The 26,206-nt window shown below is 38.0% G+C and overlaps 1 protein-coding gene across 2 annotated transcripts in view; it reads right to left on the bottom strand.

Annotated features, from left to right (window-relative positions):
• GPAT3 (glycerol-3-phosphate acyltransferase 3) overlaps positions 1-26,206 on the bottom strand; it is a 62,169-nt gene that overhangs the window by 27,288 nt on the left and 8,675 nt on the right. The gene's annotated exons all lie outside the window — the stretch shown is intronic.

Genomic DNA, 26,206 nt, shown 5'->3' with positions numbered 1-26,206 from the left:
CCCAGGTCTTCAGGATCACGCCCCTGGGCCGAAGGCAGTGCTAAACCACTGAGCCATCTGGGCTGCCTGGTATTAACAGCTTTGATGGTTCTCCCCTGAATAAATAGGCAGTATGTGTCTTTTTTTTTTTTTAAGATTTTACTTATGTATGTATGTATGCATGTATTTGTTTGTTTGTTTGAGATAGAGAGAGTAGGAGCAAGGGGGAGCAGCAGAGGCAGAGGAAGAAGCAGGCTCCCCACTCAGCAGAGAATTGGATGTGGGGCTCGATCCCAGGATCCCCAGATCATGACCTGAGCCGAAGGCAGACACTTAACTGACTGAGCCAGCCAGGCCCCTCACTATGTATCTTTTAAAATGGTATTTTCTCACTTCTTCCCCATTTATTATTTCCATTTCACCTTTAAAAAAAAAAGAACTTTTCAATTATACTCTACAGATTCCTATAAAATTGTGCAGAAGTAAACATATATAAAAACATTTTGCCACATTGTTTGCAATAGCAATCTAAAGGTACATTAGAGGGCTCCTGGGTGGCTCAGTTGGTGGAGAGCTTGCCTTTGGCTCAAGTCATGATCGCAGGGCCCTGGGATTGAGCCCTGCGTTGGGCTCCCTGCTCAATGGGGAGCCTGTTTCTCCCTCTCTCTCTGCTGCTCTCTCTTGTGTTCTTTGGCTCTCTCTATCCTTCTGTCAAATAAATAAATAAAATATTTTTTTAAGATTTTATTTATTTATTTATTCATGAGAGACAGAGAGAGAGAGAAGCAGAAACACAGGCAGAGGGAGAAGCAGGCTCCATGCAGGGAGCCTGACATGAGACTCGATCCCATGTCTCCAGGATCAGGCCCTGGGCTGAAGGTGGCGCTAAACCGCTGAGCCACCCGGGCTGCCCATAAAATCTTTTTTTAAAAAAATAAATAAATAAAGGTGCATTAGATAGATGGATATATAGCAATATATACAAATATCAAAGCTTTATGTTGTAAACTTAAAACTAATATTTTGTATTAATTATATCAGTAAAAACAAATAATAGAGGAAAACTCATATAAAATAATAAAATAATAAAAGGAAGCTCATATAAAAAAAGGTGGGTACATACAGTGTATACTGTATAAGAGCTAAAAGAAATTAATTATCAATTAAAAGAATTAATTACCAACTTAGATAATTTAAAGCATCAACATGAACAAACAACTCAGAATGATAGGTGGAAGGTGATATTTTTATAGAGTTTAAATAATGCAAAACAGTAAATACCATGTATTGTTTAAAAACACATACATGTATAGGGAGAGTATGAAAATATGCATAAAATAATAAACATGAAAATCAAAGTAGTAGTATCAGGGGTTGACAGGGTAATGGAATCAGGAAGGCATACACAGTAGAATTTGTTTCTATAAAGTTTTATTTATTAAACTAAGTAGTAGCTACACATGTGCTATAACAACAACAACAAAAAAGTTACATGGAACTGACAATTGTTCCTAAGATGAAAATCTATATTGTAAAAGAGCACGTACCAGCTTAGAAGCTCTTTAATAAGGCAAACAAAATCTAAATATGGGTATTATTATAAAATTAGATGTCAAAAGAAGTACTGAATTTATCATATTACTTCCTTCCTAAATTATACTGACTATTGAGGGTCAGAATTACTGATTCAATTTACCCTAAGCATACCTTCTAAAAGAAAAACAAATTTAATTCAGTCAACATACAAGGCACACTATGTATCAGGCATCAAAGTACAGATTAGAAGGAAAAAGAGGAAATACTTCTTTTGGCACCAAGAAATGTTCATAAGTAGACTAAAGTCTTCCAAATCTAGATATAAACATATCAGATTTAACTAGCACAGACACAATTTTGATATTAGTTTTTATTGTCATTATGGAAACCTAGTTTTATAACTAACAAGTCAGTACTGTTCCTTTAGAGCAACCTACATTTCTTAAATTGATAAAACCCTGACTTCCTTTTGTTTCATAAGTCAGCTTCAAAATAGTAAAGCCATAAACATTTGAACTTTGTCCTCATACCAAATGCTCTGGCAAACCTGACAAGGCTGATGCTTGGATGAAGATAAAATGAGAAAAACTATCTCTTTCTAATATGAGAGATTAATTGCACAAGCTGCCCTGTGCCCTATGCCGTTAGCAAGGCATGGTACATAAATAATACCAGCTATGAAAAGCCTGTTAAAAGAAATGGACCTGAAGTTAAAACCATTTCAATTATAATTAACTCTAAATTAGCTAAGTGAACTCTTGGAATGACTGTCCATTTATAAATCACAGTAGTTTTGCCATCCTCCAGATGTAAAGCATGTTTTCTAGGTCAGCAGTTAGGGAAAATTAGAGTCCACTACAGACCAAAGTGTATACAATAGGCTTTATAAAGAGGAGCTGATCCTTAATCTGCCAATGGGCTATAATCCAAAAGTTAGAAGCTCAGAGTTCAAACACACTCTCTCTTGGAAACTCTGGGTGATAATTCTTTTAGAATTATCTGTTTCAGCTAGAATCCTATCCAGTCATAAGCCCAACTAACCCAAAAACATAGGTGATCATACAGTAGTAGCACACGAAATAGAAATATCCATTAGCACTGTTTCTACCAGAAATTTTTAAATTAAATCTGGTTTGGAATTAACAAATATACACTTCTTTGCCCTGTAGTGACTTAGAGGAGATACAGGAACTTTCAGTGGGTACTGGTAACATTCTATTTCTTGATCTAAATGAGAGATACATGAGTTAAGTTCACTTCGGGAAAATCATTAAGTTGTACATTTTTAATTTTACACTCTTGCCTGTGTCTGTTACATTTCAATTTTTAAAAAATTTTACTTGTGATCTGTTGTCCAACATTGTCTATAGTTAACATTGTATTAACCACTTAAAAATTTGTTAAAAGGATAAATCTCATGTTCAGTGTTCTTACCACAATTTAAAAAAAAAAAAAAAAGAATCAGAGGCAGTATCTGTGAATCCCGTTTCAGTGATTAATCCACTACAAGATTAAATTAATCCTACCTTCATTATCAAAAAAAAAAGAAAGTTCATATCCCCTTAAACAAGTGGGCTGGGAGGAGTTTACCTGTCTGGGCACCAACCACTGGAAGCGAAGTTCTTTTCCTGGTATCAGGAGCTCCTCTGAGGGGCTCTCGTCCTTGGCAAAAAAGCCAGGCCTACATTCTACCCCTACCATGCCCCAATATCCTTCTTGGCCCATCAATGTGATTAAAGAGGCCAAGGCCAAGTAGTTGTAAATATTAACTGCACTTGGTTGAGGTGGGAGTGGGGTGAACCACTGATGCGGGTTTTGAAGAAAAAAAACATTCATGTCAAGTTTGTGGGAAACAAGACCCATATTCAAGCAATCACTTAGATGTAATTAAAGACTGAAAGGTCTTTACTGTTCTCACAACTAAGGGCATAGGGCAGATCCCTCAGACCACCAGCCTCTGTCCTCATTCTTCTCCATCAATCATCACACATATTAATACACAGTCACCTAACTGCACAGGCTTCCAGTCCTCAGTTTATCACCTTTTTTCACAAAAATTTAGCTGTAACACCACAAGGCTAAGCTCTAGATATACTATGTGAAAGAAGTTTCCTGGTGGGATCCCTGGGTGGCGCAGCGGTTTAGCGCTTGCCTTTGGCCCAGGGCGCGATCCTGGAGACCCGGGATCGAATCCCACGTCGGGCTCCCGGTGCATGGAGCCTGCTTCTCCCTCTGCCTATGTCTCTGCCTCTCTCTCTCTCTCTCTGTGTGACTATCATAAAAAAAAAAAAAAAAAAAAAGTTTCCTGGGCCACTAGTCAAGTCATAATTTCTAGCACATAAATTAGCTGATTTGACTATGCTTATTTCACAGTGGTTTTCTGTGTGTGTGTGTTCCGGATTAACACTACTTTCCTTCCTAAGTACTTTTTAAAAATCCAATTTATTGTTATTAGTTAAATGTAACAATTATGTCAGGGTTATGTTTTTTAAAAAGTCAATTTTTTGAGATGTATACACTGAGGCACTTGATGGTAAAATGGCATACTATCAAGGATTAGTCTCTCAAAGCTTCTGTAAAAAGACACACATTAAGGTGAGAATATGGTGTTTCTGATCACTCATCTCTAATCTCTCATTTACTACATTGCTCACATACTGCATCTGTAATTAAAATTTTAATTACAAACTACTTCCACAGGGCAGCCCGGGTGGCTCAGCGGTTTGGGGCTGCCTTTGATCCAGAGTGTGATCCTGGAGACCCCGGAGAGGGTCCCGCATTGGGCTCCCTGCGTGGATCCTGCTTCTCCCTCTGCCTATGTTTCTGCTTCTCTTTCTGTGTGTCTCATGAATAAATAATTAAAAAAAAAAAAAAGAAAAGTAAATTTAAGGGCACCTGGGTTACTCAATCAGTTAAGCATCTGCCTTCAGCTTAGGTCATGATCCCAAGGTCCTGGGGATCAAGCCCCACCTTGGGCTCCTTGCTTAGTGAGGAGTCTGCTTCTCCCTCCCCCTGCTCTTGTGCTCTCACTCAATCATTTTCTTTCTCTCTCTCAAACAAATAAAATCTTAAAAAAAAAAAAGTTGATTTAACTGGAAGTCAATTTCCTCATCTAAATCAAAAATAAAAATAAATAAATAAATTAATTAATTAATTAATTCTTTTAGTGGGTCAGTCAGCCACTATAGAGAGACGGCCAGACACTAAATATAAAGGAGAAGGAAAAGGAGCTGAACTGACTCAACGGCTCTTAAGCACGGCTGCACATCAAAAATATCTTCGGAACCTACAAAAATACAGATGTCAGGGTCCAATCCCAGACCCACTAAGCTAAAATGTCAACTACATGTTTAAAAATATACACGAATGGATAAAAAAAAAAACTATAAGGAAATACATCAAAATATTAGTTTTTAAGCATAGGGTAGTTTCAAGAAGATAAGCACAATGCTTTTTCCCTGTAGTTATACACATAATTTCAAAAACACTTTAAACCTAAAGACACTCAGAAAAAAAAATAGGTCTTTTCTGTGTAACAAGATTTCATGGCGTGCGTTTTAATGTTCTTATTTATACATGTAGAATGTCTACTTTTTCAGTCAAGTACATATATTATTTTACATAGTGAAAGAGAAGCACTTAAGGTGCCATTTTTTAAAAACCGAAATGAGATACTACTACATATCCACCAAAATGACCATAATGGGAAAGGCCCAAAATGCCAAATGTTGAAGAAACTATGGAGCAGCTAGATGGAACTCACATATCACTCTGAGTGTACAACCATCCTAGAATACCAGTCAGCAGTTTCTAACACAGGTAAGTAGACACTCACTTACCCTATGACTTTCAATTCCTCTTGAGGTATGTACTCTAGCAAAATAAGCAAATAGGTTCACAAAAATATTCAGAGCAGCTTTATTCCTAATGGCTAAAACTGAAAACAACCCAAATGTCAATCAACATAATAACAAATAAGGACTCCTGGGTGGCTCAGTGGTTAAGCATCTGCCTTTGGCTCAGGTGGTGATCCCAGGGTCCTGGGATCAAGTCCTGCATTGGGCTGCTCACAGGGAGCCTGCTTCTCCCTCTGCCTATGTCTCTGCCTTTCTCTCTGTGTCTCTCATGAATAAATAAATAAAATCATTTTAAAAACATAACTGTGGGGATCCCTGGGTGGCGCAGCGGTTTGGCGCCTGCCTTTGGCCCAGGGCGCGATCCTGGAGACCCGGGATCGAATCCCACATCAGGCTCCCGGTGCATGGAGCCTGCTGCTTCTCCCTCTGCCTGTGTCTCTGCCTCTCTCTCTCTCTCTCTCTCTCTCTCTCTCTCTTTCTCTCTCTCTGTATGACTATCATAAATAAATAAAAAAATTTAAAAAAATAAAAATAAAAAAAAAATAAAAACATAACTGTGAATAAACAAATTATGTATTTGAATAAGGAAATTCCAAAGCAATTAAGCAATTAAAAAAATTCACTGAGTCATGCAACAACATGGAAAAATCTCATAAATACAATACTTTGTAGAAAAATAGGTACAAAAGAGCATATACTATATGATTCCATTCATGTGAGTTTCAAAAATAGGAAAAACTAATGGATGACAGAAATCAGAAAAGAGGTTACAATAGGGATTGAGGGGTGAGCACTACATACGGGCAGGGGCTTGAGAGAGCTTTTGAGATGTGGGGTATGCTTTATAGAGGGACTATCACAAGTTCTTCGATAGGTCTATAAATACCCAAAAATTCATCTAGTGGAACACTTGATATTTGTGCCTTTTAATATATGTTAATTGTGCCTCCGTTGTTTAAAAATTTAAGAGTTTCCACAATTTGTAGCTATAATCCCAGTTAGAGGCTCTAGGAAATCATACCTTTTCTCCATAAATATTTTTAAATTTCCCATTCTAAACTAGAATACAACAGACATTTATTGAATGTCTTCTGATGGCAGACTATGGCTGAACCCTTGACACCTCCACTTACACAATCCCCATAATCCTATGATGTTTATCACCCATATTTTACAGATGATGAAACTAAGGCTTGGTAAGGGTGAGGTACTTGCCTGGGGCCACAAGACAACAAGGAAGAGAACCAGGATTTGAAACCAACTCTGTGACTCCAAAACTAATTGCTTCCTCAGATCCTAAAGCTTCAATTTGCACATCCTCTGTCCAACACCTGCCTTTTTGACAAGCCCCAAATATGTAAGACCTTTCCCATCGACTCCATGTCACCCCCAGTTCACCTTGCTAAGTAGAAAGCCCTGAGTAACAATTCTTACTAGTGTCTCTCCCACCTTTGAGGGAAGGAATGGAATATTGATGCAGGCCTCCATTAATCTGGATATGCAGTTGTCACTAATTGACTCACACTTATTCATCCTTCCCAGGTAATTGTAAAGCAAGCCACCTTTAAAAAAAAAAAAAAAAGAAAAAGAAAAAAACCTAGGGCAGAAATCTTTTAGAGCCAGGAACACATCTGATGAGGTCTCTGTGCCTTCCCATGATAAGCTGAACAAAAAACAGCCCCTGGGCAGTGGCCCACTTGATGTTCCTCCCCCGGTTCTGTAGTTCAGCCAGGTCCAAGTTGTTGGAGGAGCCTGTCCTATCCGATTATGACTCTGTGACTTCTATAACTCTCTAACAGTCTCAATAGCCAGTTATACCCTCACCCATGACTCTAGGTTTGACTTCAAGGTCGCTGAGCCAAAGATAGATTGACCAAGAAGCCAATAAGGTTCATCTTCAATCTCCTCACCTGCACGGCTCTTTTTAAGGTCCCACACCTAATTTTGTACATTCTTTAGGTATTACCTAAAGAGGATCTCCAAACTGTATAAGCTTCAGGTGCCCACGAAACTTGCCTGTGCCCTTACCTCTTAGTCGTATTGTCATTTTGTTGCTACAAGCAGCAAGATCTGTGGTAAACCATTCACCTTGCAAAGTAAATTGATTTAGAAGGAGAAATACTTAAGATGAGAGAACTCAGTTATTACTAATAAATATTAGAACATCGAGAATTCAGACACACATTAACACCTTTCTGCGTACTTCCACCTATTATTTATAACATATTATCTATATGATGATCAAATCAGCAATATACTTCTTAGAGGGGTTGCTGTTGGCTAGGTCGCCATTTGGTTGTTGTTTTACGGTCTGAAGTTTCTCTTATTTTGAAAGTGGAGACATTGAAGAGAAAAACGAACCAAAAAAATGCGAATACAAACAAAATGAAAAAAATAAAAATACCTCACTACATAAAAATTTCTTATGTGTCCCTGCAGCAGCAAAACTGTTTTAGAAAAACTTTAGATTATTATATGCCATGTAACAGGTCCAGACAAAGAAAAGGGAGCAATATCAGCACATCTATCATGACCTGAGCATATATGAAATGTGCTCAAAATAAATGCTGTCTTAGCATTTCCTTTGGTTTCCTAAGAGGTACTCCATCATGATGGCCTCATTTCGAAAAAAAGCATTCATTATGAAACTACTCATGCTCTCCCCTGGTAATGTTTCCCCAGTTGGCACATTTAAGAGTGACATTCAACTTTTTATTTCATTTTAATTTTTTTCATAAAAAGGATAAAGTTTATTTTAAGCACCTATATATCCCGCCAATTAATCCAATTAAGAAAAGTAAAATAGGGGCAGAGGAGAAACCCACATGTATTTTTATTTTTTTTTTAATTTATTTATGATAGTCACAGAGAGAGAGAGAGAGAGGCAGAGACACAGGCTGAGGAAGAAGCAGGCTCCATGCACCGGGAGCCTGATGTGGGATTCGATCCCGGGTCATCAGGATCGCGCCCTGGGCCAAAGGCAGGCGCCAAACCGTTGCGCCACCCAGGGATCCCGAAACCCACATGTAATATAAAATAATAATTTACAAAGGAGAATAACATAAACAGAAAATAATGAAAATCATAAGAAACAACTTTGCACAAAGTTCTACACTAATGACTTTAATAAAAATCTGGGCAAAATGAATAGTTTTCTAAACAATAACAACAACAACAAAACCCAAACCCTTGCTAATACACCAAGAGATGAATGCTCTAAAAAGAATCATTTGTACAAATGAAATAATGTGTGGGGAGTAAAAAAACTTTACCTACCCCCCAACAAGCACCAGACCCATACTGTTTTACTAGAAATTCTACCAAATATTTAAATCTAAGAAGGAAGGGAGGAACGGAAGAAGGGAAGGAGGAAGTAAGTAGGTAGCTAATACACTAATCTCAAGGATCAATTGCAAGAAGCCTAACCTCAACTTTGGCAGTTTTCAGCACCACATTATGACCAGGTAATGTTTAGTGCATAAATGCAAAGGTGACTCAAATATGAAGCTATTAATGAAATTCACCATAACACACCTAAGGAGAAAAAAAAAAGTATAAACTGGAAAAGAAATAAAACATAAAGTTGGCTAAGAAGTGATTAAACCATCAATATTTGAAGCTAAAATAATTACTTCCCTGAAGGAAAAAAGAAAAAGAAATAAGAAATCTGAAAACCTACATACACTATGAAAATTCTTACTTTTATAACCTTTGTCCTTACTAAAATCAAAAACTCTCCAGCATTGAATAACACACTGGACCAGATGGTCTTAACAGACATAGAACATTTCATCCTAAATCAGCAGAATACACATTCTTTTCAAATGCACATGGAACATTCTCCAGAACAATCACATACCGGGTCACAAATCAGGTCTCAACAAGTACCAAAAGACTGAGATCATACCTTGCATATTTTCTAACCACAGCACTATGAAACTAGAAGTCAATGCAAGAAAAAATTTGGAAAGACCCTAAATACATGGAGGTTAAAGAACATCCTACTAAAGAATGATTGGGTCAACCAGAAAATTAAAGAAGAAATTAAAAATTCATGGAAGCAAATGAAAATGAAAACATGACAGTTCAGAACCATTGGGATGCAGCAAAGGCGGTCCTAAGAGGGAAGTATATAGCAATTCAGGCATTCCTCAAGAAGCAAGAAAAATCTCAAATACACAACCTTACCTTACACATATAGGAGCTAGAAAAAGAACAACAAATGAAGTCTAAAGCCAACAGAAGTAGGGAAGTAATAAAGATTAAAGCATAAAAAGCAATAGAACAGATCGATGAAACCAGGAGCTGGTTCTTTGAAAAAATTAATAAAATTGATAAACCCCCAGCCAGACTAATCAAAAAGAAAAGAGAAAAGATCCAAATAAATAAAACCACAAACAAGAGAGAGAAATAACAACAGATACCACAGAAATACAAAAATGAACTATTGAGACTTCATCAAGATAAAAAGCTTCCGCACAGCAAAAGAAACAATCAACAAAACTAAAAGGTAGCCTCAGGAATGGGAGAAGATATTTGCAAATGACATATCTGGTAAAGGATTAATCTCCAAAATCTATAAAAAACTTATCAAACTCAGCACCCAAAAAACAAATAATCCACTTAAAAAATGGGCAGAAGACATAAATATTTTTCCAAAGACATCCAGATGGCCAACAGACACATGAAAAGATGCTCAACATCACTCATCATCAGGCAAATACAAATCAAAACCACAATGAGATATCACCTCACTCCTATCAGAATGGCTAAAGTTAACAACACAACAAACAACAAATGTTGGTGAGCATATGGAGAAAGGGGAACCGTTTTGCACTTGGTGGGAATGCAAACTGTACAACTACTCCGGAAAACAGTATGGGGTTTCCTCAAAAAGTTAAAATAGACCTACCCTATGATCCAGATATTTACCCAAAGGATATAAAAATACAGATTCGAATGGGTACACGCACCCCAATGTTTATAGCAGCATTATCAACAATTGCCAAACTACGGAAAGAGCCCAAAATTGAAAGTACAGAAACAGATCCAAACAAACACAGGAAATTAAGGATGCACTACAAATCAGTTGCATAGAGCTGAACTTTTTAACTCAGTTTTTCCACAGCTGGATAGTCATCTGGACAAAGACACCAGAATAAAAGAAACAAAGATTTAAATATTTTTTTAAAACATAAAACTAATCAAAGAGAACATTGGAGAATTCTCTAAAACTTGGCAGAAGAAGAATCTAACTATTAAAAACCTCAAAATCCAGACACTATAAAAAGAAAATATTCATAAATTTGATGACATAAAAATGAAAAATATCTGCATAGGAAAAAGTATGATAAGCAAAGAAAAAAATACAAATCACAAACTGAAAGAAATATTTTTATCTCCTCACAGACAAAAGTTTATCACCTTAAATATATGAGAGGGTCCTAGAAGTCAAAGTGAAACAGAAATCTAGGAGAAACATGGGGCTCATGGGTGGCTCAATCAGTTAAGCGTCAGAACTGACTAGAGGCTTGACCCAGGTGGGACTCCATCTCTGGGATCATGACCTGAGCCGCAGACAGATGCTTAAGTGATTGGGCTCTACTTACCAAAGCGCATATTTTTAAATAACTATGATTTTTGTACCATGTGAGTGTATTACACAAAAAATAAAAATATTTTTTAAAGATATATAAATCCAAATTCAAAACATTCACACAAGAGCTTGCATACACATATCCCGTGTGTTCATCTGCTAACTATCTCAGAATCACATCAGCCTGATGGCTCAGCATGTCCTCCAAATTGTACAGATAAAGTGAAACTTGACTATGACCACTTTCCAAATAACCAGTGTCACCCTGACATTTCAAAACTTACCTAAAAAGACTTCATTTCTAGGCTGGCTTTAGAAGTTCCTGATAATCCCTGACCTCACATGTGTATACACTCATGGAAAAGCACAGTATATAGGTAAGGCATTAAAAGGTTTTATTTCTGAAAAGGAGTTGGTGAACATCTATTATTCTTAGGAGAAAAATATAGCACAAAGGAGTATCAGTGGGCAAAGGAACAAGGAGAGAGAAAATATAAAGTTAGAATTCACCATTCACTTAGTTTCCATTCCTCTGCTCTCTTCTTCCCTGGTTGATCCTGTTTCATTCATTTATGTTTACTTATCCCTTTTCTATGAATTTTTCTCTAGAATTTGCAAATGTTTTTCACTCTGTAAGTTCACTTATGTCCACCATTTCAGTTTTTGCCCTCTCTAAATAACTCCCAAACGTGAACCTATAGCCTGATTTCTTCCCCAAGGCTCACACTATATGGCTGCCAAGACATTCCATCTCTCCACCAACCCACTGCTCTGGTTCAAGGCCCCATGACCTGGAGAAAGATTTATCAAGCAAATGGATGTCAAAACAAAGCATAGATAGCAATATTTATATCAGATGAAATAGATTTTAAAAGAAAGGCTGTAACAAGAGACAAAGAAGGACACTACAGGATAATAAATGAGACAACCCAACAAGAGGATGAAGAATTGTGAATATTTATGCACTCAACATGGAAGCACCCAAATACATAAAACAGTTAATAAAAAAACATAACAAAAAAGAACTAATCAGTTATACAATAATAGTAGGGGACTTTAATACTCCACTTATGTCAATGGTCAGATCATCCAAATAGAAAATCAACAAGGAAAAAAGTGGCTTTGAATGACACATTTGGATGGATCTAACAGATATATTCAGAACATTCCATCCTAATACAGCAGAATGCATATTCTTTTCAAGTGTACTTGGAACATTCTCCAGAATACATCACATATTATGCCATAAAACAAGCCTCAATAAATGTAAAATGATCAAAGTCATATGATGCATCCTTTCTGACCACAAAGCTATGAAACCAGAAGTCAACCACAAGAAAAAAATCTGGAAAGACCACAAATACATGGAGGTTAAATAACATGCTACTAAACAATTAATGGGTCAACAGGAAATTTAAAAAGGAAATAAAAAAGTACATGGAAACAAATGAAAATGAAAACACAATGGTTCAAAGCCTTTAGAATACAGCAAAGTGGTTCTAAGAGGGAAGTATATAGCAATAAAAGCCTACCTCAAGAAGCAAGAAAAATCTCAAACAATCTAACCTTGTACCTAAAGGAGCTAGAAAAAGAACAAACAAACCCAAAACCAGCAGAAGGAAGAAAATAATAAAGATTATTTTCATTTAAACAAAATGAAAGGGAAACTTAAAAAAAAAAAACAAACAGTAGAACAGATTAATGAAACCAGGAGCTGTTTCTTTCAAAGGATCAACAAAATTGATAAATGTCTAGGGGCGACTGTGTGGCTGAGTAGGTTAAGTGTCCAATTCTTGATTTCGGCTCAGGTCATGATCTGCACTAGATGTGGAGCCTGCTTAAGATTCTCTCTCTTCCTCTCCCTTTGCCCCAGCCTCACTCATGCTTGCTCTTTCTCTCTCTACTCAAAAATAAATAAATAAATGTTTTTAAAAATTGATAAACTTCTAGCCAAATTCATCCAAAAAAAAAAAAAAAAAGACTTAAAGTCACAAATGAAAGAGGAAAAATAAAACCAACACCACAGAAAAATACAAAAGATGGCAAGACAATATTATGAAGAATTATATGCCAACAAATAGGACAACCTAGAAGAAATAGATAAATTCCTAGAAACATATAAACTACTAAAAGTGAAACAGGAAGAAATAGAAAGCTTGAACAGATTACCAATAATGAAATTGAACCAGTATTCAAAAATCTCCCAATAAATAGAAGTTGAGGACCAGACAGCTTCATAGGTGAATTCTACCAAACATTTAAAGAAGAGTTAATACCTATTCTTCTCAAACTATTCCAAAACATAGAAGAGGAAGAAAAAATACTGAATTCATTCTATGAGGCCAACATCAGCCTGTTACCAAAACCAGAGAAAGTCACCACAAAAATAGAGAACTACAGGCCAGTATCTCTGATGAACATAGATACAAAAATCCTCAACAAAACAGTAGCAAACCGAATCCAATAATACATTTTTTAAAAAATCATTCACCAGGATCAAGTAGGATTTATGCCTGGGATGCAAGGGTGGTTCAATATTTGCAAATCACAGTCCCATTACTTTCTAGGAGGGCTTGCCATCTACTATCTCTCCTTTCTCCATTTTCCTCTCCCTCTTCCCATCTAATCCCACTTTTGCAAAGCTACCAAATTTATCTTTCCAAAACTTTGAGATCCTCTCATCTAAGGAAGTAATGTCTTAGCCTAGCAGTTAAGGTCTTTTAGGACTTAAACCTAAATATTTATCCAATCTTAACTCTACTTCCAACTCATTTTCACCCATTCTAGCTCCAGCCAAACTAAATTGGTCCTTGGGCCCCTAATGTTTCCTCTCTTACCTTCCTGCTTTCGCTTACAATTTCTTCCACCTAATACCCCTATTCCTAAAATCATTCAAAACTCTTCACATCAGCAGAACCCCATTTTCTCCATGTTTTTGTTTTCTTTGAGCCCATGAACCACCAACTCCATCCATTACATGATGCAGTCATTGTGTTAACTGATTATAAGCAAAGACCCAAAAAAGACCCAAGTTACATCAAACTGATGAAACGTTATTTCTAAATTTCTAAAACAAATTTGTACTAAAGGACATAAGGCATGGCTTATCCTATGGGAGTAAGGGTACAATGGCAAGACAATGGCTTCTCTTAAGAAAAAAAAAGGATGTTAGTTCTTTTTGCTGATTACAAAATGACTGTCTTTCTCTCTCCTTGCATATATACCCCAGTACGCAAGCTTCTCTACTGACTAGCAATCTTAGGCATGTGCTCGTTGTATAGAATGTCAGATGAGCACCAAAGGCTGAACACCATCACACGCTGGGATTTCATAACGCCTGCTGGCATCACATACTTGAGATCTGTTGCAAAAAGGTCACATGCAATAGCCAGTGACCGGCAAGTAAAGTCACCAACATGAACATATGAGTCATTGAAAATGAGGATGTTCATTTATCTGGGTAGATTTGTATCAACGTCATTGCAGAGGCAGGAGAGGAAGTGATATATATGTGATATACACTAACAGATACCAACTTAAACAAAAAGCTTACCACGCTTGGGAAAAAGGAATTACACTTACTCTTTGCAAAGACTTTACATCCACTACCTAGTCTACCAAGCAGGTGTTTGAGAATGTTATCACCTACTCATAGCCAAAACTCATACTCCCTGTCCAGTCTTAATCTTTTTTCTTATTTTTTTTCTAAAGAAATGGCCTTTGGAATTCATTATCAATTTCCTCTCTGTGTGAGCCAAGAGAATTTACAAAGGAATACCAGAAATCACAATGCTGTTTTCTCTAATAACGTGAAGAAGAGTGTCCCTTGGTGTGTATATGCACAGTCTCCAAAGTACTTCAGCTTTTTGTGAAGGCCAAAGTCAATGTTCCTTCAAGTTACTGTCCTCTGTATACAGTGCATTTTTCCAGATATTCAAAGGTAAAGGGGCCAATTATCCTACCCACAAGGTTTGTCCATGGTGTCTCTCCTACCTGCTTGGGCTTTTAGGTCCACTCCATTTCCCAGGTGAAATGAGCAAGTGCAGGCTACCCAGTACGCAACACCAGAGAAGCACAGAGGCAAGCCCATCAATTCCAGAAACAGTGAGGCAAGACTGGCTGAAGGCTCTGGGACCCAAACAGAAAAGCAGACCATGCCCCACTCTTTTCCTTTGTTCCACCCAGGGTCCCCAGAAGTTACAGGAGACGTAAGGGCTCTGTGGGTTTTACTCTCTAAGGAACATTCAAAAAACGAAATAGGACTCCAGGGAATGAATGTCCTTCCCTAGCCAGCCTGAGCTTTGAGAGAAACAGCACTCTGAGGAAGTGACGCAGGAAAACCAGGCATCTGACCTAGAAAAGTCAGTGAAGGAGGTGCAGGGAAGACCTTTCAAAACACTTGAGGTTGGGGCACCTGGGTGGCTCAGTGGTTAAGCATTTGCCTTTGGCTCAGGTCGTGACTCTGGCATCCTGGGATCGAGTCTGCCTATGTCTCTGCCTCTCTCCATGTGTCTCTCCCTCTCTCCATGTGTCTCTCATTAATGAATAAATAAAATCTTTAAAACAAAACAAAACACTGACGCTGGCACACAAAGGGAAGGTCCCTAAGAGTTTTGTGCATCCCCAGGGCATCCAAACATCAATAGTTTCCTCCTACTCCAATCCAAGAAAAGGACTCTTTCTAATCACAAGTCCAACAGGTTGTCTCCCTTCCCTAAGCCCCAAGAGCTAATCCTCAACAAACACAGAACCACCACTATCTGCTCCTCATCTCCCCAGGCGTCTTGGCACCAAGCATGCTTTGGCACCCTGGCACCTCACCTTTTCTTCATTCACAAACTTATGCTGCCCCAGGAGCTTCAGCAAGAAAACAGAGAAAATTGGGAAATGCCATTATAAAACCTCCTAGAGAGGAGAAAAGGTGAAGAGGGCTTCAAGGGTTGCTGCTACTTGCTGACAGAATAAAAAAGTGATGAAGAGCTTTTTTGCTTTCTCTGCTTATGGAGCCAATGACCCACAAACAGATACCAATATTACAGAGACAAATACTACATTTTTTAATCTAAAACTTTTACAGAATTTATTACAACCAAGATGACAAGGCCCTGCTAAAAACTGAAAAAAAAAAAAAATCTGTGTTATATAATTCGGACCTTTCCCCAGATTCTCAACTGTCCTCCATTTCTAAAACTTCTCAAAAAAAAAATAAATAAATAAAACTTCTCTGTGTAATCTACCTAGTAGCCTGGTCCAGATTTACAATCATTTTTTGCTAAGAAGCTCTTTCTTACATGCAACACTTTAAGCCAGCCTTTTTGTTCCATCTTGTAGAGATACAGAGGGAGAGATGGCTTCTTCCTTCTAATAATTAACCAACTGTCATATGAATCATCTCGTGCTTTTTTTTTTTTTTTTTTCAAATTCAATCATCAACCTCCACAGGTCTGGGTGGCCACCATAGTCATCCTTTTTGAGGGCTTCAGAATTTCCTCTTTATGATCCCTAATATAAACAGGAAACCTGAGATTCTCTGTCTTTACATCACATCTAAACCACGTTGCATTTGAGTCCTTCACAACCTTATGTCACCCTCTTAGCCAATCATACTTCTATGTCTGTTGCCTTCTATGAACTACGCTCACTCCCACTGCTATCCAAGCTATTCCCTCATTCCTCATGTTTAGAAAGCCCTGTCACCTCAGTTAATCCCAAACCACCTCTACATGACTGGTTCAACACTAACACGTCCACCAAAACACCCTCTTTGACGTCCCCCATCCAAAATAATCTCTTTTTGTGTTATGGTTATGAATTTTCCTCCTCAAGTTCATTATATTTATTTTTGTGAAGTTCAATACCATCAGCACTAGCTGGCTTCTGATTGTCATATAGATATGTGAAGATTGGTGATATCTCCTAAAGTAGGCTAAGGGTTGCCTGGGGGCATAGTTCAGAATATAACCTAGGTACACGGAAAATGCTTGGTAAGTATCATTCATGCAGAAACCAGGGTTAGTGATGCAGAGCAGCTTGTCACTGTGTAGTTAAACATGCTGGTTCTGCCACAAACTGCGGCATCATTTTAGGTTCTGTGTTTTCCCTGGCTTTCCCCGCCTGATGGTCTAAAACTCTGCCTTCTGAGGTGGCAAGCCTTTTCCTACCACGTAACCAAGGCTGGCTTTTCTATCCATTTCAGAGCATCCTTCTTGAGTAAAGGATCTTGAATGTCACTTCTCTCTTTGATGGTTCATTCATCAAAACAATCAAGATTACCTTAAATTCTATTCCAATTCCCAGGTTATTAAAAACCCAGCTAAGACCATTCATTCAGTGATACTGCACTTCCAATTGCATCAGTCATCAGTACAATCTCAAACAATACAACCAAATCTATGCCAAAATCCAATTACTCAAAAGATTCTCCTTGTTTTAGTTAGTGATCCTTTGGCACACAGTGTGAGAAACTCTATTCTCCTGATCAAGAGTGGTGACAAGATTTCAAAGCAGTAGTGAGAAGCTGTCTGCAAGTTTGTGTTAAGGATGCTACATCGTGGTTGGGTGGCAAGGACTCATCAACCAGTGATGGCTGCCAGGGTTGTGGGAGGGGTAACAGAGTGGACACTTGTCCACCTGCTATTTGGAATAGGATACAGTCAAGTCTTACTGAAATAAAGCTACATTCTATTTTCCTGTTTTCTATATGGTTAATATACCTGTAATAGAGTAATTTGCCCCTTTTTAAATTTTGAGTAATTTTCTGTTAGTGTCTCTCAGTTATCAAGACTAGAAGTACTGAACTAGCAGTCCTGGAGGTGCACTTGTTCTCCTGAGAAAAGCAGATGAGAAAATCAACTCCCCCTTTAATCATTAAATATTCCCCAAAAACTTACAAAATAAGCAATGCTGATTATAGAAGAGGAAGATTTTAATCCCTGATATAAATACTAATCATAAAATTAACCATGTGTTTATACCTATTTTGAAGCATAAACGGAGCGGAAGTATGGACAGTGTCATCAGTTGTCAGTCAACACTGCAGAGAAACTAATAGGCATTTGGAATTAACAGGCAGCATTTCATTTTAACATCCCATTCACCACACTGTGGACCCATTTCTTGGCTGACAGCCCACATTAACTTTGTTGAACCAGACATGCCTAATTTGATTAAACAAGAAATCCCACAATAGAGAAGCATCAAATTAACTATAAATGTCAACCTTAATGTTTGGCACTGATATTTAATATCTTTTAGTATCATCCTAAATATCAAATATTCTCAATAGATTCATTTCTTGAAAAGTTGCATTGATGATTTGAGATAGAGATGTTACAAGTTTCCTAGTATGTGACAAAGCCAACTTTCAGCAGAGGAGTTTCCATTTGTGGAAGAGTTACCTCAACCTTCAAAGGGAGAATTGAGAAGGCACAGATTGACCATAGGAGCAGGTAAAGTATAGTATAGGAAGGGGGTGGCAACAAGGGATTTGGAATAGGAAAGACAAATTAGATTGGGATTTCTTTTCAGTCTACCTTCCACTTCATATTGAATCTGAAGCAAGTTACCTGACCTCCTTCACCTATAGCTTTCTCATCAGTTATATGAGAATTCACAAGACCTTCCTCATGTAAATAAATTTTGCACAATGGAGCCATTGTTTAACAGGTGGCAGTGATTATTGTTATTATTGATAGGTTTTTGTCTATAAGGTAGAAACAAAATGGAGAAGCTTTGTACTTTTGACTGGGGTTTTCTCTGAGGGGTAGAATAGCTAGAGGGGTGTGTTAGGTGAGGAGACTGGTTTGGGGAACACTTCTAAAATTACAAAGTGGGGAACCTGGGTGGCTCAGTCAGTTAAGTGCCTGCCTTCAGCTCCTGGGATGGAGCCCTGCATCGGATTCCCTGGTTCCTCAGGGAGTCTGCTTCTCCCTCTCCCTCTGCTGCTCCCCCTGCTTGTTCTCTCTTTCTCGCTCTTTCTATATCAAATAAATAAATAAAATCTTTTTAAAAAATGAAATGACTAGATGGATTTTGGATTTGATGGGTATCTGCTGAAACGTCTATTCCTCCCAATGGCGGGTACAGAAAACTTTTCTAAAAGAGAATGTATTCTCAAGTTGACTATCCTATCACCTGATCCAGTTCTCTTCTCACTCTCAAAGAATCCCTGAGTCTCTGTTCTCATCTGGCTTTTTTCAACCTCCACAATTCTGTGATGCCAGTACTCTCCTAATGTGCTGAGGAGTTTAAGACTAAGAGAGCTAAAGCACCATCAAGATCTCCAACAACCACATAGTACTGGGGACAGAATGATCTAAAACCTGCTTTTATCACTTACATTTGAAAGCAAAATGAATTTCTTGGAAAATGGGGATAAGGGACAAGTCATGTCACCTATTTTGTTGCTGTATGTGACAAGAAAAATGATCTGAAAGATAACAGTATGTTTCATGAGCCCCCTAACTGCTTTCTTAAGATGGGGAGCCTTCCTTTCTGTGATTTAGGGCTTACATCACTCTCCTACCATCACTTCACAACGCAGCAAATACCATTAGTCTGATCTGACCTTTTACCTTCTTCCCTGCCAGAACCACTCCTTCCTGCTTACTCATTGCTGGCAGGAATTAAATGCTGAGTCATCTCCTTTCAGAGGTTAGAGTACATAGTTCTACACCAGTCTCCAGTCCAGTCTAAAGTAAAGCTCCCTCCAAAACAGTATATTTTCCTCAGATTATGAGGCAAAGTTTGAAGGAAGATTCCCTTGTCTCACTCCTTTTCTTAAAGAACATGCCTTCTCTCCCACCATACAGAGTAGTCTACTAACTGTTGTTCACAAGCCTCACCTCATATTCCATCCTTCCCCACACCAGCACCAAAGACTGAAAATCAAATTCTATTCCTCCAAGGGCCTATTTATTAGAAAACTACAAAAAAAAATTATGCTACCAATATTGGGTACCAAAAGATTAACACGTTATTCTCTAAGAGTGGTGGTTCACAAAGGAGTGGACAGAAGTGAGGAGAAAAAATTTTGCCCCCAGGGAACATTTGGCAATGTGTGGAGACACCATTGGTTGTCATATTAAGAGTGTGCTACTATCATCTAGTGGGATATTGCTAAACATCTTACAACATATAGGACCACTCTCCATGACAAAAAAAGATTATTCTACCCAAAATGTCAGTAGCACTGAAATTGAGAATCCTGCCTCTAAGAGGTAATAGACTTAGATTAATAACTCTTTTGTTCCATAAGTTTAAGCTTCAATTCCAGGCACTGGTCAGACTCAACAGAGATGTGTTTTGGAGCAGGTAACCATCAATCACACTCCTGAGACAAGTACGTATTTTCTATTCATATAAAACAAGTTCTATGCATCAGACTAAAGACTCTAGCTGGGCAATTCTTTATATTTTATTTAGTTGGAGGGTTCTTTTTTTATGCTTAAAATATACGTTTAACCCCAAAAATGAGTTCAACAAAGAAAAAAGATAACCATTGTCATATTTACTATAGATACTCTTTAAAGAAAAAATCAGAGGAACACCTAGGTGGTTCAGTGGTTGAGTGTCTAGACACCTTTGGTTCAGGTTGTGATCCCAACGTCCTGGGATCGAGTCCTGCATCAGGCTCCCCACAGGGAGCATGCCTCTCCCTCTGCCTATGTTTCTGCCTCTCTCTCTGTGTCTCTCATGAAAAAATAAATAAAATCTTTAAAAAAAAGAGAAAAAAATTAGAGATACAGTTAAAGGCCATCTTCCCATCCTTTCTCCTCCTTCCTAGAAGATAACCACTAACCTGTGGTATATATCATTTCCACATATATTTTATGCTTGTCTACATAATTACATAGTTCTGTTTATAGTAGTAATTTTTTTAAGATCTTATTTATTTATTCATGAGAGACACGAGGGAGAGAAAGAGAGAGAGAGAGAGGCAGAGACATAGGCAGAGGGAGAAGCAGGCTCCATGCAAGGAGCCCGATGTGGGACTCAATCCTGGGACTCCAGGATCACGCCCTGGGCTGAAGGCAGGCGCTAAACTGCTGAGCCAACCAGGGATCCCTTAGTAGTAATTTTAAATAAATGTTGTTATATGATACATTTCCTTTTCACTCAACATTAAGATTTGTGTACTTTGTTCTCTTCATGTAAATCCAGTTAATTCATTTGAACCAGTTCACATATTTATTTTCCTCCTGACGAGTGACTGCATTGTCTGCACATTTTCACTATTTATCCACTTGTAGCGTGTCTCCTAATACATACATGCTGAGAGTTTGGTTGGATAGGTTTGATATCTTACTTAGAAGTGGAATTGAGGGGCTATGGACTAAATTTTATATAATATGAAAAGTTCATGTAATAAATATCATAATATTAGAAATACAGATTACTAATCTTATGGTTTAAAAACAAACAAAAGCAAAAGAATCAAAATTTTGTCTGGCATAGAGCTATATTAAGCTGTGAAGATAAAAATGTATGGTACGCTAGTGAATTTTCAGAATCACCTGCCATTAAGCAATTTTTGTTCCAGGAACAAAACCAGTACTCCATATGTCCAATAAAGCAGTATCAAAAAGTAAATAAACATATCTGTGAGCCATGACTGAATCTTGATTCAAACAAATCAATTACAAAACCTTTTTAAACTGTTAGGGGAATTTACATATGGACTGTATATTAGATGATATTAAAAAAAAATAAGTTTGAGTATAGTACTGTGGTTATTTTTTTAAATCCTTTTCTTTAAAAATGCATGAAAAGATATGAAATCTTATATTGCATCAACTATTTCAGCAAAAAATAAGAAGGCACAGATGAATCAAGTGTGGCAAAAATCTTGACAAGTATCGCCCATATCAGGCTCATTATACTACTTCTCTATTTTGTGTATGTTTGAAAATTGTCATCATCATCATCACCACCATCAAGCACAAGATTTACAATCAGAAGCAGACTAATAAAAGCAAGTAGACATTTGGCAATGATAAGGAAACTCTCACTCTATAATCCTTCCATATCCCATAACTGGATTATTTTTCTCTCTGCAAGCAGCTAGACAAGTTCCAACATTTTATCAGCAAGATAACCCCATTAGATTCATTATACTCCATATCCATGTGGATAGCCGATACTGACTTGTATTCAGGGAGTTTACACCAAGACAATAAAACATCTTAGTTGATTTAGGCAGACTATCAAACAACCTCTCCCCAACCCTGGCCTGCCCAGTGGGGTGCCTGGGTGCCTTAGTCCGTTAAGGATCTGCCTTATGGCTGCCTGAAGCTCAGATCATGATGCCCTGCACTGGGCTCCTGCTCAGTGGGGAGTCTGCTTCTCCCTCTGCCTCTCCCCTTGCTCTCTTTCTTTCTCAAATAAATAAATAAAAATCTTAAAAAAAAAAAAAAAAACCCAGCCTGCCTCAAACAAAACAAGTATAGAAAATGATATGCAAACTTCTGTCACAAAATACTATCCCACATTTTATATAAATGCAAGAGATTTAATATTTATGCAACCAATGTTGTACCAGTATCAACATGGTCACTCAAGTCTCACAATGAATTTCAAAAGTAAAATCAGAAAGAAATGTTAAGCAGCCTAAATTCTCTCTCAATAGGTATGACATCAGAAGTTTCACTGTAGTATTTTATCCTTTGTGTGTGTTTGGGTGGAGGAAGAGCTGGGGGCTAGGGGTAACACATACAGTGCAGAAGAGAAGTTCAGCAGGGGAGACATGGGGGGCACTTAATTAACCATAGGCCACATGACCCCAAATCCCTATGTGCAGTACCTACTGAAGTGTGGCAAAGGGGAGGACCTGAGGAGGTGGTATGCATTGCCCATGCAGATAATGCTGTGTCAGGCAAGCAGCACATTCTAGAGGACAGTGCCAAAATGACTGAGCCATGGTTTCTATTTATTTGTATTGTTTGTGATACCTCCAGGACAAGGGCAAAGTTGGGCCTTTCTTCCTGCCTGTTGACTTTTGATTGGTAATCATTCACAATGCCCTAGTAATATAATGCAATTTCTAGTGGAATTAATCTCAAGTTATAAAAATGGCATAATGAATTATATTCATTACGAATACAATCCTAATTACAAACTAACTGAAGTTTATCGCACAATAAATCCTCGAAATCAGTCAGGTACCCAAGGAAGAGGTTCACAGCTCTTAATGGTCCCTTGCACTGTTGACAACAGCGTAAGATAAAAGTTGATAAAATCGTAATCAGACCATGTTCCTGGGTCTGAAGAGGTGCACTTGTCCAATGGCTGGAGTGGAGAACCCATCAGCCTTCAGGAAACAAAAACTAGGAAAGAGAGTAACTCTATGTTGAATGTTGAGTATAATAACATAGTTACTTGAAGAAGGGGAGAAAGATTTGTCTTCAATGATTTAGTGACTATGAGGAAACGTCCTCAAAAATTGGAAGAAGGTGAAATAACAGAGCTTCTTAAAGAGATCTTGCTTGGGGCACCTGAGTGGCTCAGTGTTTGAGCATCCGCCTTTGGCTCAGGTCATGATCCCAGGGTCCTGGGATAGTCCCGCATCAGGATCTCCTCAGGGAGCCCCTTTACCTATGTCTCTGCCTCTCTCTTAGTGTGTTTATCATGAAGTAAATAAATAAAATCTTAAAGAGAGAGAGAGAGAGAGATCTTGTATGTGATCATATCTGAAGCTCAGTCAATAAATGAGATGGTTTATTAAAGACAGGAGAGAACGATTTAACCACAAAGTTAATATCTCTTTAGGTTCAGCTTTCATTTGGCTTACTAATGAAAGCACAGGAGAAATATAATGCAAGAGGGATTGAACTGGCAAAAGAGAGACTCAAAAGTGTTTCCAAAAATATGCTTCATCAAGGAAAAGCAGCAGAAGAAATTTTGGGTGCGGAAAATAGACATAACTATTTCCCCTGTTTAGCCAATCTCTCCCTCTCCATTTCCTGAACCTACCATCAGTGCTATACCACTCAGACATACCCAGATCACACCCGTACCCCCAGGGCCCTTGGCCTGCCTGTGACCCTTGCCTCAACTTTGATGGGCTCAGTGCTAACTGGAGCCGTTTTTGGCTGTGGCATAGAGACCTAAGGTTCTGGAGGCAGATGACTGCAGTGGCTGCGCACATACCCTCAGTGTGTTTCGGTGTCTCATCACCCTTGGCCAGTCTGTGTAGGAGGAAGATCCTCCTTCTCCACTGACTCCAAACACCAGGATGTACCAACAGGGCACACACCCTGGCCCAGGGCTACCCAAGCAGGATGGAAATCAGGATGGGAGTGGGAGTGCATACCAAACACAGTTGTGGGATTAACAGAGATGAAAGCAGCATATATCAGATACTAAATTAGATCTCACGCTGTCCTTTGCTTATGCACCTACTCTAGCATTTATCACAGTGACCTGTCCAATACCTGTCGCCTCACAGAAACCATATCTTAATCTTCCCTGGATCCCTCAACAACTTTACAGGTAGCAAATGCTCAGTAATTGCAACAGTCATTGTCAATCTCATGGCTAAAAGGAAAGACAGTGGGATATCTGGATGTCTCAGTGGTTGAGCACCTGCCTTTGGCTCAGGTCGTGATCCCGGCGTCCTGGGATCGAGTCCTGCATCGGGCTCCCCGCAAGGAGCCTGCTTCTCCCTCTGCCTATGTCTCTGCCTCTGTGTGTCTCTCGTGAATAAATAAAATCATAAGTAAATAAGTAAATAAATAAATAAATCAATGGAAAGACAGCTACTCTGAATGAAAGAAGACAAACTTGGTAGACTTTAGCCTTATTCTAAACCATCATGATTTATATTTTTCTCCTCTTGTTCATTTCCACTCTTTCCCGGAGGTACCATGGAAAAGACAAATGCATGGCCAAAAAAAAAAACACAAGTGACAATATTCACTTCAGTATAGACTAAAAAATCTAAACTAGTGCTAAGGACACCCTCACATAGTGATTCTTAATCCCTAACCTACCAAATTGAAACATTTTGTGTCCCAAGACATGCACTGCCACCACCCCAAACTACAAGGCTCCATAGAATTTTACTCAAGATCAGTGACAGTCCCAAAGTCTAAGTAAGTACAACAGAAAACCAGGAATAAAGTTTGTTGTCTCCTTATATCATAAGGATACACATTTTAAGATGTACCCAGAAAATTAAAAAACCGTAGATCTGCTCTGTCGAAGAGAAGGTATCTGGCAATAAAAATAGGATTGTGGATAGCCAGAAATCTCCAATCTTGGTAAAATGTTACTGGTGACAACACTTGATGTTTAAGGATATACCATAAAGATCTATGTATGGTTTCAATCTTTTGGATGTAACAATCCAACCACACAAAATGAGCAGATGTTTTCACTCAAATACTTTATTTCCAGAATGCACCATGGGATACAATCTCTATAATTCCTCTTCCACAAGCCTCCAGAAGATTAATTCCTCTTAGTGAAATGCTTGACATTTTGATTATTTTTAATCTTAAATTCGATAAGCACAAAATTGTACATTATTTTTAAAAAACACACAATGGCTTAGTCTTTTCATTAAGTCAAGCGACTTATTCCTCCCTAATTTCATAGGGAGTAAATTCCATAGAATTCTATAGAATTCTACTCTCCTATGAAGCCAGCATCTTAAACAATTCTTAAAATTCTTACCCCAAGTCAAAGAGTTTATTGGAACAGTAAAGCATTAACAGACACAGGCACTAGTGAGCTCAGTTGACTTAACTCACTTCTAACAAAAATTAACAGGCATCTTTACTGCACAACTTTTCTGAGCCTTTGTTACTGTATAATACTACTTTCCAAAAGCAAGGTGTGGCATGTGATGATTCCCATGCTCTTTCATACAGGAGTTATTACTTATTTCATGTATTACCAATCAGCCTTTAGTAGGAAAGGGTTACTTTGAGGAACATCTTTCAGACCTGCAAATTAGAATAAGGTGCTAATAAAATCTCAAAAATAGGTTTAACTCCAAGGTAGTCCAATTAGCATTATTTTCTTAAACCATTAACTACATATTTAAAACTAGAGGCAACCACTTTTAAATGTATGCCTTTGGAAACACCCTGTAAGAACGCATGGATAAACTAGCACATTATTACCACTTCTCCAGTGAAAACTCATTCAAAACTCGGGCAGCTGCTATTTTGCATGAAGAACAAAATTATGAATGATCCAATGCCTATAGAATGCACTGCTTCTGCATATTTCAAGT

Source organism: Vulpes lagopus, chromosome 6 (assembly GCF_018345385.1).
Source record: "Vulpes lagopus strain Blue_001 chromosome 6, ASM1834538v1, whole genome shotgun sequence".
NCBI lineage: Eukaryota > Metazoa > Chordata > Mammalia > Carnivora > Canidae > Vulpes > Vulpes lagopus.
The sequence above is the reverse complement of the archived record's forward strand: the minus strand, read 5'-3'. Positions and strand labels throughout refer to the sequence as shown.